Consider the following 11,652-nt stretch of genomic DNA (forward strand, 5'->3'; position numbering starts at 1 on the left):
TGTGACAGTGTGCAGGGTGATTTACGTGTCAGGCTGAGCATGTGTGTGTGTGAGCACCTGGAATGCATGTGCACGAGTGTGTGTCAGAGTGAGTGTGTGCACACGGGGGGCGTGTCCACGAGTGTGTCCACGTGTGTGTGAGTGTGTGCCACAGGAGTGTTTCTGAAAATGAGCCTGAAAGGAAGTTTGCGAACCAGAATGAGTTTATGTACGTTGTCACGAGAGGGAGTGCGTGGATGGGCTCGTGCGTGTGCCCCCGGGAGTGTGCGTGCGCGTGTGAGAGGGCGCGTGTGTCGCACTGCGGGTCCGGGTCGTGGGCGCCCGCCCAGGCGGCCCAGGCTGCGCCCAGCGCTCACCGGGCGAGGCCAGTGCGGCCGAGGCTCCCACCTGAAGACTGGCCCAGTCCTCAGGTTTCACTCATGACCCTGTGACATCAGCGCAGCAGCTGTCCCGCTGGCCCGGCCCCCCGGCCAAGTCCCCCAGAGTCCCAGCCTCAGCCCGAGGTGGGCCTGACAGCGAGCTCCGCTCCGGCCAACGGTGAGTCCCGCGCCCCTCCGCACCCCGCCTGGGCCGCCACCCCGAGGGCCGGCCACCCCAGGGGCAGGGCGCCTGGCCCCAAGCCCAGCCTGGCTCCGAGGAAGTCACCACTTTGCTCTGGGCACTGCTGTCCTGCCCACGCCGGCCCTCCTCTTCGCCGCCCGTGCCCAAGGTCCTGGTGCCTTGACCCTCTGGCCCCGAACTCGCCTCTCTCGGCCCTGCCTTCTGCCCTGTGCGCCCGGCCTGGCTGCTGTCCTGCCCTCGGCCGGTGAGGGTCTCACCCTGCTCACACATGGCGGGGCACGGGGTGACCGGGGGACGGAGGCTGGGCTGCGTTTCTTCGGGAGGGAGTGGAGGAGCCACGCAGTGCCCTGCTCAGCCTGCTCGCGCCGGGCAGGGGTGTGGGAGCGGCAGGAGGCCAGGGGGGGTAGGGGGGAGGCGGCGGCGGCTCCTTTGCTCTCTGCAACAGGAATCTGTGAGATGCCAGCAGAGGACACGTCTCGGGCTGCTGCGCCGCCCTCCAGGCTCTGCCCGCCGCCGCCTCTCCGCCCGGCCCGCCCGCTGGGGGCACAGTTGGGCTCTTTTCCTGGAGAAGCCAGGAAGGGGAGGGGGCCAGAGGAGTGGCCCCACTTAGCGGCCAGAATGCCGGCAGTGAGGGGGGAAAGATGGGGAGCTTGAGAAGACTCTGGGGGTCTCGGGAGGAGCCTGGAGGCAGGAGCTGGGGGCAGGGGTGCTGTGCCAGGGCAGAGTGCAGCCCCCTCCTGCTGGCAGAGCTGGGCGCCCGGGACCCTGGGAGGGAGGTGGGCAGTGGCTAGCAGAGAAGGAGCGAGGGGCCGAGCCGAGGTGGCGTTCAGAGGCCTGCGGAGCCGAAGGGCAGTGGGGTGTGAGGGTTGTTGCTGCCCAGAGGGGGGCATTTGTTCGAAAGGTTGGGAAGTCCCGTCTAGAGGGCCCTAAGGATGGGGGCTGCTTGAGGCTTTCCCGCCAAGAATGCCCTGGGGTGGGAGGGGTCCATGGGTTACATACTGTGTCTGGCTGCCCATTGCCTGGGTACTGGGTCAGGGCAGGGGCCAGGTCAAGATGAGGGCTCACAGAGCCCCAGGGTGGGAGGCGGCCCTCCAGGTGGGACTAGACTTGTCGCCCTCCCACCCAGCGGAGGTCTGACAGAAATAAATCCCGCCCCCCTCCCGGGCCAGTGAAGGTTAGAGCCCAAAGGAGCCTTGAAGGCCGTTTGAAGAGCCAGCTGGGGGAGAGGAGCTAGAGACAAGCTCTGGCCAGTCTGGAGAGGGGAGGTGCTGGCAGAGAGGCAGGGTGGCGCAGGGGTGGGCATTGTTGTCTAGCATCTGTGACCAAGGCTGTGACTGCCCTGGGGCCCTGAATTGAGCCCAGTCCTGGGCGTGAAGGGCTGGGGTTGAAGGCAGAGAGGGCTGGTTCTCCCAGGACCCTCCACATTCTTCTGCGGTCATCTCATCCCCAGTCCCCTGCCCGTGGCAGCGGCCTCACTCTGTGGCGGGGGCGTGGGCACTTGTGGTCATCGCACTAGTATTTGAGGTCACATCACCTTGGGGGGGGGCAGCAGAGGGGGGCCCAGACATAGCTGAGGGTCCACCCTCATCTGCATCCCAGGCATCTCTCAAGGGCTTGGCTGGAACTTGAGCAGGGTTTGGGGAGGTAATGAGGGTCCTTTCTAGGTGAGCCTGTCCCAGCCTGGCCCTGCTGGTCATTTCTGGTTGGGAACCTGTGTGGGGCTGGGGGTCGGGACTCGAGGTCACCGTCCCAGCTCCAGGCTGGCCTGGGTGTCAGGGCTGCCCAGCAGCTTCCATCGCTCAGGGTCCTGTGCCCCGTGCCCAGGCCCAGGCCAAGGGGCAGCCCTGAGGCGGATGCTGAAGACAGAACTCTTGGCCAAGGTTGGGGGTGGTCCTGACAAGGTCCCTGCCTTTGGGGGCAACTCCCGCCACCAGAACAGAGAAAAGTGTAGACAATGGCAGGGAGGGGCAGGGGCACAGCTTGGGGTGAGGTTAGGGAAGCTTGGGGGGGAGGTGTCCTCAGAGAGGAGAGGAGAGGTGGACCTTACAGAGAGGGGTAGAAGGGCTCTCCAGGTGACAGGAGAGAGCTGGAGAGAAATAAAAACCCTGAGCCTGGGGGCCGTGGAGAGATGGGGGAGGGGAGAGGGGAGGGTGGTGTCAACAACCACAGTGCAGGTTATACAAACCTTCGGTCCCTCAACTCCTCTTACCAGCAGGGCTCAGGCCAGAGGGTCCTGTCACCCAAGGGGGCACACCTGGTGAGCAGCAGGGCTCTGTCCACAGCGGCCAGGGTCACTGTTCCCTAGGGGGGAGCCGACCCTGGCACAGGCTGGGTGGGGGCAGAGCTCCTTACTGAGACCCGGGGGGCAGTGGGTTCCAATGGGGAGCCCTAGAGTCGTGTGTCCCCAGCTTTGCAGTGGCAGGGACAGGCCAGGTCTCCCTGGGGCTCCATCAGAAGGTGCTTATGAGGCTGGGGAATCCCAGGTTCCCTCACCTCCACTTCCCCTGCCGCAGGCCTTTCATGTGCTCTGGCCCCCGATCTGCCTCATCAGCAACAGCTATTTTTATTCCCTGCAGTTTTCAGTCAACAGCCCTCCTTGGGGATGTGGGTCAGCAGGAGGGGCCCAGGCTGTACCCCTCCAAGAGCAGGCTGGCCCTCCCACCGGGCCCCCAGCAGAGATGGAAAGTGCCATCGTCACCCGGCCCCACTCTGTTTTCGAACTGGCCTGTGACCCTCCCACCAGATAGGCCGGGGAAGGTCGTGGCGATGCAGCTTGGTGGTTAGGAGCCAAGGTCTCTTTCGAGAGCTGGCGGCCAGGCTTCCACCCTAGTTTACTGTGCAAATAACCTCTGGGGGTTTCCTTACCTTCTCTGCACCTCAGTTTACTCATCTGTGAAATGCAGTGATAACGACAGGATCATGGTGAGAATTAAATGAGCTCAGGACATGGGAGGGGCCCAGGACAGTGTGCGGCAAGCAGCCAGCTCCGAGGAGTGTTGCCCAGTGGTTAACTGTTGTGGTTGGTACCAGGCTGTGATTCTGCAACAAACGTCTTGCTGTTGGGGGTTTGGGAGGGGGAATAACAGACCCGGGAGGGGCTGCAAGGCAGGTCTGCAGGCCGTTGGGCAGAAAGCAGGGCCCCCGTATCCCCTTAGCTGGGGTGGGGGGTGTATTTTTCAGGGGAGGGAGAGCCTTTATGAAAGACCTGCGGAGTCTGAAGTTCTGACGTTTGCAAATGTTGCTGGGAGAGCTGGGAGCTGTGAAGGCCTAAGGGCGAAGTGGAGTCCCTCCCGCTCACACTTTCACAAGGTCTGCCGGCCACTCTCCTCTTTTCTGAGGCTTCTGCGTTCTCTATCGGCCTCATTGTGGAGCAGGATCTTTGACCGGGGTAGCTGGTGAGAACACATCCCTGGCGCAGTTTCGGGGGTCAAGCAAAGTTCTCTGAGCCTGTGGCCGCCCGTGAGTGGCTGGCTGAAGGGCAGGATGCAGTCCCTCGGCCTTTCTTGGGGGTTTCAGGTCCTAGGCCCGGGGTCCTCGGTCAGCTAGAGGGCCGCTCGTCCCGGTGCTGGTGACCATGACCCCAACTCCCGGGGCCTGGTTGGGGCCTGGGGCCCCAGCTCAAGGCCCACCCCGCCCAGATGGTGAAGGGTTGATGGAGGAGGTAGGGAGGCAGGTGGGCCCTGGAATTCTCCAGGTTCAGGCTTAGTGTTGCAAAGTCCTCTTGGTGGACTCCAGGCAGGAAGTGGGCCTGTCAGCTGTGGTCTGGGAGGGGTGATGGTGCAGGGTAGAGACAGGAGAGAGCAGAGGCCAACATCTGGAAGCTAACACAGGTGGAGGGAGGCAGCCCTGTGTCCTGTGTGCCCCTGTCCAAGGGCTGTGCAGTGGCCTCAGACATGTGTGTAGGAGATGGATGCACACACAGGTTTGACGGGGATCATGCGCGGAGCCTGGGGCATGATGCTTGCCGGCTCCTTGGAAATTGCTGAGCCAGCAGAGGGTAGGAAGCCCCAGGCCTGAACCAATCAGCCTCCCCACCCTTTGGGGCAGTTGGGCAATGACTCATGGAAACAAGGCCGGTGTGTGTGTGTGTGTGTGTGTGTGTGTGTGTGTGTGTGCGCGCGCGCATAAGTAGGCTGCAGGGGTAGTTAGGGGTATATGAGGATCAATTAGTGCAGTGGTTCTCAACCTTGGCTGCACATTAGAATCACCTGGGAATCTTTGTAAAATCCTGATTTCTGGGCCTCATCCTCCGGAAATTCTGTTTCTTTGTTATGGTGTGAGGCCACAACATTAGTAACAAAGAAACAGAATTTCCAGAGGATGAGGTCCAGAAATCAGGATTTTACAAAGATTCCCAGGTGATTCTAATGTGCAGCCAAGGTTGAGAACCACTGGATTAGTGCAAATAAAAACCAAACCTTGGAGAAATCTCTTTACCAAACCATTAACCTGTAGGCCCCACCACCCACAGCTCCCACCACGAGGCTCTAGGAAGCCTGATCCTGGTCCTGCCAGACTCCCACCCCAACCCACATCCTTCAGGGCCTTGGCCCAAGGACTCTGGTCTGTCCTTCGCAGAGGACAGACAGATGAGGATCAGACCAACCCAGGAGGGACAGCCTGGATGGGACCTCAACCTGGTGTGCCCTGTATGGGGAGGCAGCCATGCCCAGCCAACTTCTCCAAGGGGCCAGAAGGAGGTGGCGTCTGTAGGCACAGGCACATGGGTTTGGCATCAAAGCGCTGCATTCGAATCCTTGCTCTGCACTTGTTAGCTGGGACTAATTGGAAGCACGTGGAGCAGTGCCTGGCACACGGTAAGCACCAAATGAACGTATCCATGACTGCTTCCCCCCCGCCCCCCATGACTGCTTTTCATAAAGAAGTACAGTGGGGCCTTGACTTATGAGTGTCCCGACTAACGAGTTTTTTGAGATACAAGCTGTCTCTCGGCTGATTTTTTGCATTGAGTTGATAGAGTAATTTGAGTTAACGAGCTCCTTAACGAGCTGAGCTCGGTCTCGGAATGAATTGAACTCGTAAGTCAAGGCCCCACTATATTTCTAAGCCTCCACTTTGTGGGCCTGGGCATGACTGCACAATGGTGCTGAGATTTGGGGAACTGAAGAACCCACCGCTCCACCTTAAATAGACTCGTTCCCAAGCTGGCCGAGGCTTGGAATTCTGTATTTTAAGGTGTGATTTAAGGCTCAGCCTTGGATGCAAAAACTCACTCTCAGGCCTTTGCTTCTGGGAAGAAAAGACTCCAGGACCCACAGCTGAGCTGGGAAGGGTTAGCGGGAAGTGGGCACAGCTCACAAAACCCAAACACAGCCCATGTGTGCCTTTTTATTTCATCGGGCCCCTCACCAACCAGAAGCCCTCGGGGTGGAGGGAAAGGTCAGGTTTGGAGGAGGAAGCAAGTTGGGGGAAAACTAACCAAATGTTCTTAGAGAGCCTTTGGAACTCGGGAGAGTACAGAGCTGATTGTGGGGGAAAGTGTTGCCAATATATCCTGAGCAGGAAGCCAGCCCTGGCATACAGTAAGTGCAAAATAAAAGTGGCCACCACTGTCATTCTTACCCCTCGGGAAGGACAGATCATCAGGCTGGTTGAATCAGGTGCCTGACAAGGGGGCTTGTTTTGACCCAGCGAACCTCACAGGGAAAATGCAATCAGCATCAGCCCACCCCTCACCCAGGAGCACCCCCAGGAGACCCTGATTATTTCCAGAACTCTCAGGGCTCCTGAGAGTCCGGAGGTTTCTGCACCAGGCTCCGGGCTTCAGGCCGCCCTCCAAGACCGCTTGGAGCCAACTTCCTCTGCAGAGAGTGTCAGACCAGGAGGGGGGCCACCCCCTGTGACTTCCTCCAGGCCCCTGGCCCGTCCAGCCAAGGCACTAAGCGCTGGCAAAGAAACAACACCACGGCTGCCCTCCCACCCCCACCCTGCCCACCCCTGCCCTAGCTGAGAAAAAGCTGTGCCCTGAGATCCACTACTAGGGGGTCATGGGATCCATTTTGTATTCTTGGAGCGAGGCCACAGTGGGAATTAGGAATTTGGGAAGTAGGCCACCCGGATGCCGGATGCTGTCTTTGGCCAGGACAGAAAGGGTCTGGACCTGTTTCAGTCCGTCTCCCAGAAAGTTCTGAGTCTGAGCCCCCTCTGCAGGTGAAGCTTGCGGGGCCTTCCCTGGCCGCACACAGCTCCAGGTAATTTTGCTCCAAATCCACAGAGAAATCAGTAGCCGGGCCCTGGGGGGCGACCAGAAGCTGTGCTGGAGATGAAGAGCATGCGTGGTTGGCAGGAAGGCTGGTGACTGGGGCCTGAGCGAGGTCAGCAAGCTACCTCTGCATCCTCGGGGATATGCCCTGGGGGACCGCCGGTGAGGGGCAGGTCACACCCGTTTTCCATCTTCAGGAGGGTTTCTCACAGCGGCCTGTGCACCCTGGGCTGGAGGGGCCTGGCTGAGGCCTCTCGGGGGATTTCAGGCTGATGCAGTGCAGCTAGGTGGGCTTCTGGATGTTCGAAGGACCCACCTTGAAAGCATATGTGTTCTAAGAGAGAAGATTCTAGAAGCATCCGTCAGCAGGAGGGAGGGGGGTGGTGGTGTCTGTCCTGAGCCTTGTTTGGCCAATAATTTGAGATAATCAGGATCACAGACACCCAGCTGTGAAGGATGGCCTTGAACTAAGAGAGAAAAATCAAGCTCCATCAGGCTTTCACAAAAGACTGGAGGTGAAGAAATACAGTGAAGAAGAGGAATTTAGGTAGAGGCAGATGTACAAGCTTACACCTGGATTTATATTAACCCTGCATCCTAGAAACCTTGCTATAATCATTGTTAGTTCCAGGAGGTTTGGGGGTTTGTTTGTTTTTTCTAGGAGTTTTTATTTTATTTTAATCAATTATTTTGGATTTTGTACGTAATCATGTTCTCTGCAAACAAAGACAGTTTTATTCCTTCCTTCCCAATCAGTATATCTTTTATTTCCTTTTCTTGTCTTATTGCATTAGCTAGGACTTCCAGTAAGATTTTGAAAAGGAATGGTGAGAAGTGGCATCCTCGCCTTGTTCCTGATATAGTGGCAAAGCTTCTGGTTTCTTACCATTAGGTACTGTGTTAGCTGTATGTTTTCTGTAAATGTTCTTTATCATGTTGAGGAAGTTCCCCTCTATTCCTAGTTTTCTGAGAGTTTTTATCATGAATGGGTGTTGGATTTTGTCAAATGCTTTTTTTTTCTGCATCTATTAATATAGTCATGTGATTTTTCTTCTTTAGCCTACAGATGTGATGAATTATATCAATTGATTTTCTAATGTTGAACCTGCCTTGTATACCTGGGATAAATCCCATTTGGTCCTAGTGTATAATTCTTTTGATGTACTCTTGGGTTCAATTTGAAAATATTTTGTTGAGGTCCACCAGGATTTAAAAGAAAAAAAAATCAATTGCACTATTGATAGGATGGAAAAGACCTAACTTGACCACAGCTCAGGGGGTAAAATTACAGGGGTGATTGCAAACTCCACCAACATGGCTGCTGAAGAAGCAAATGCCATATTGGGATGAATGAATAGGGAGGATGTCCAGGCCATGGAGGAAAGGCCTCTCGCTGTGGTCAGACTATATCTGGAATTGGGTGTTCCGATCTGGCAGCCCCACAGAGAGAGAGACAATGCTGGGCTGGCCCAGCTCCAGCGAAGAGCCGCCTCACCCTCCAGTGTCCTCACCCTGGGCTCCCTGCCTATGGACAGCTGGCCCCACCTGGCTCCCTGACTCCCGACCCTTCCTCCCCCACCCGTCCGTCTGCTCACCACCTCCAGGCCCCCAAGGTGGCCTGACTTTACCCACCACTTCTACCCAAACTTCCGTTTCGACAGAGGTTCCAGCGGGGCTTCTCACTTACTAAATGGGCTCTGGTCCTGCCGCCCAAGGAGCTGGGTTTTAATTTTGGCGTGGCCTCTCATTTATCACTCTCTAAAATTATCTTATTTGCTTCCCTATTTATTATCTGCCTCCTCCCTCTGGAATGCAAGCTTGGTGAGGACAGGGACTTCGCCGCTGCTATATCCCCGCCTCCCAGAACAGAGCCCGGCACAGAGCAGAGGCTCAGGAAATGTTTGCTGAATGAATAGATGTGTGATCGTGGGAGAGTTTGTTCCTCGCTAGGCCTCAGTTTCCCCATCTGTAAAATGAGGGAGTTGGACTCGTTGATCTCTCGGGTCCTTGCAACTCCAATATTCTCAAACTCAGTGGGAAGAGGCTGCCTGAAGCCCCCTGGAAGCCTTTAGCTGCCACATCTGAGGAACAGGGCCGAGGCCGGAGTCTGGTCTTGGGCTGGGAGAAGGAGGGTTTGAGCTGTCCCATTGGCCCCTTTGACTCTAGGTTGTGGCTGGAGGAGCCACATGGAGATCTGCCAGTGAGACACCCAGACCATGATAGGGGGCATTGCCATGCTTGTCTCAGTCAGGAAGCCACTGTGCAATGTCCCAGGTGTCCTTTCATTCCTCCACCGGTGCCCAACACAGCTTGTCCCCTCTATTCTAGATTCACTGAGAGGGTGGGCAGAAGACAGGTACGTGCTGGCCCACCTCCACCCACCACCCCTGTGAGGGGCCCTCGAAGGCTGCAGGACAACATCCAGACTCCCAGGCCTGTCATTCAAGGCCCTGGCCCAGCTTTCCAACCCACCTCCCCCTGAATTCCCGTAGCACAATCACCTCCCGGCTTTAGGGCAGGCATCGCTTTCTCCTCATATCGTAGTTACGTGTGCCCGTGTCCACCTTCTCCCCAACTATCAGCTCTCTGAAGGCAGGATGCTCGACTGGGACATCTTTGTGTCCTCCTCAGAGCTAGATCAGCTTCTGGCTTATGAACAGGATGGATGGATGGATGGATGGATGGATGGATGGATGGATGGGTGGATGGATGGATGGATGGATGGATGAAATATATTAGAATCCATTTTATCCCTGGAAAGGTCTATAGCCAAGGCCACATCCACTCATTCTTTCAGCAAACGCTTATTGAGTGCCTTCTGTGTGCCCCAGGCTGGCACTGGCTATGATGACTTAGACCAACACAGTTCCTGTCCTCTCAACATTTCAGCCCAGTGGAGGAGACAGACAAATAAATCAGTCAAATGAACAAGACATTACCAATTATGATGATGACGTCAAAGAAAAATACAGGGGACTGTGACAGAGACTAGAGGAGGAGAAAACTTCTCGGAGAAGAGACATTTGCGTCTAGGCCGGGCGTGAGGAGGAACAGCGTGTGAAGAGGGAGGGGGTGAGAGCTCCAGGGAGAGCCATGGCCCAAAGGCACCGGTGCATAGTTAATCCGCACTATTAACCGGTTAATAGTTAATCCGAATTATTAACCGTAACAATGCCAATTTTGTAATCAAAGAAAACACGATAATTTCAAGAGAAACATCAAAAGTGCTTTATCAAAGTAATGTTCATCGCTAGCTACACCTTTCCCCCATCTTTCAGGTAATCTGTGGATACCGTCCCAATAGAACTTTTCTTGTTTTGAGGCAGACCATTCAGAGACCCAATTTTCCACTTCTTTGTACGTTTTGAAGTGCTGCTCAGAGAGTGCGTGTGCCATCGCTCGGAACAAGTGGTAACCTGGAGGAGTAATACAACAAAATAGCATACGTATCAAATCGCATATATATCAACATATGTGTAACTCCATCTGTTGAAAAAATCCGCATTATTAACCGGTACACCTAGTAAGACACTTAGGTTTTATTCTAAGTGGGACAGGAAGTTACTGGAGAAATTTAACCAAGAGAAACAGAATTCATTTCTTGTTTTTAAAAAATCATCAGCTGCTTTGTGAGATTGGTTTGGGGAGTCAGGACAAAAGCAGTTAGCAGGAAATAGGCTATTGCAAGAAATTATGGTGATATGGACCAGGGGGGAAAGGTGAGGTTAGGGATATTTTGGAGATGGTATTAACAGAACTTTGGACAGATTGAATGTAGAAGATGAAGGGGAAAAAAGGAGAATTCAGAGATGCCTTGTATTTTGACTTGAGCAACCAGGTGGATGGTGCCGTTTCCTGGGTTGAGGAAGACTGTGGGTGGAACAGACTGGGAAGACACACGTGTGTCATTTCTGACACCGTAGGTTGAGATGCCTATTGACCACACACATGGAGTGGTCTAGTAGCCAGTTAATGTATCCGCCTGGAGTTCAAAGGAGAAGTTTATCACACTATTTACAGTCATAGGAATGATGCCATGCAGACCCAGACCGAGTCTTGAGAACCTTGAGGGATTAGGGAGAGAAAGAGGGACGAGCAAAGGAAATTGAGAGGGAACAGCCGGGGGGGGGGGGGGGGGGGGGGGGGGAAAACATGGCGTGCTCTCACGAGGTCGAGACAACAGAGCATTCCAGAAGGGGGCTGCGGCCAACTGGGTTGAATGCTTCTGAGAGGCTGAGGAAGGTGAAGACAGAAACGTGTTCAGCAGACTTGGCAACAGGGAGGGTGCTAGTGACTTGACAAAAGCCGCTTCGGTTGAGTTGGGGAAATGGAAGCCAGGTTGGAAGGGGTTGGAGAGTGAATGAAAGGTAAGGAAGTACAGACAGCTGGTGTAGACACTTTCCAAGAAGTTGGTTTGTGAAGAGGACCAGAAAGATAGGGCCATAGATGAAAGGAGATGGGAGGCCAGGAGGCTGCCATTGTTTTGAAGAAGGGAGGCGTTGATGGTGGTGGAGAGAAGACAGCTAGAGAATAAGGCCCTTGGGAAGCGTAGACAGTGGGGGCCGGAGCCCAAGCGGAAGGTCTGGCCTTTGGGTGGAGGAAGGAGGGGGCAGGGCATACAGCTTCTGGTTATGCTTCAGGGTGCGCTTAAAGGAGAAAGGGGCGAAGGAGGAGTGTTCCTGGGACTCATTCATTCATTCAATAATGAGCATTAGACACACGGCTGGCACAAAGGGATTGATCCTCTCAGCCAGGGTACCCAGGGAGGACTTCCCGGAGGCGGTGTTTTTGTGTAGGTGAAGTCTGGAAGGACAAATCAAAGCTCTCCAGGGAGACAAAAAAGAGGAGTGCTCCAGGAGGCAAACAGA

Source organism: Myotis lucifugus, unplaced genomic scaffold (genome assembly GCF_000147115.1).
Source record: "Myotis lucifugus unplaced genomic scaffold, Myoluc2.0 scaffold_99, whole genome shotgun sequence".
Classification (NCBI taxonomy): Eukaryota; Metazoa; Chordata; class Mammalia; order Chiroptera; family Vespertilionidae; genus Myotis; species Myotis lucifugus.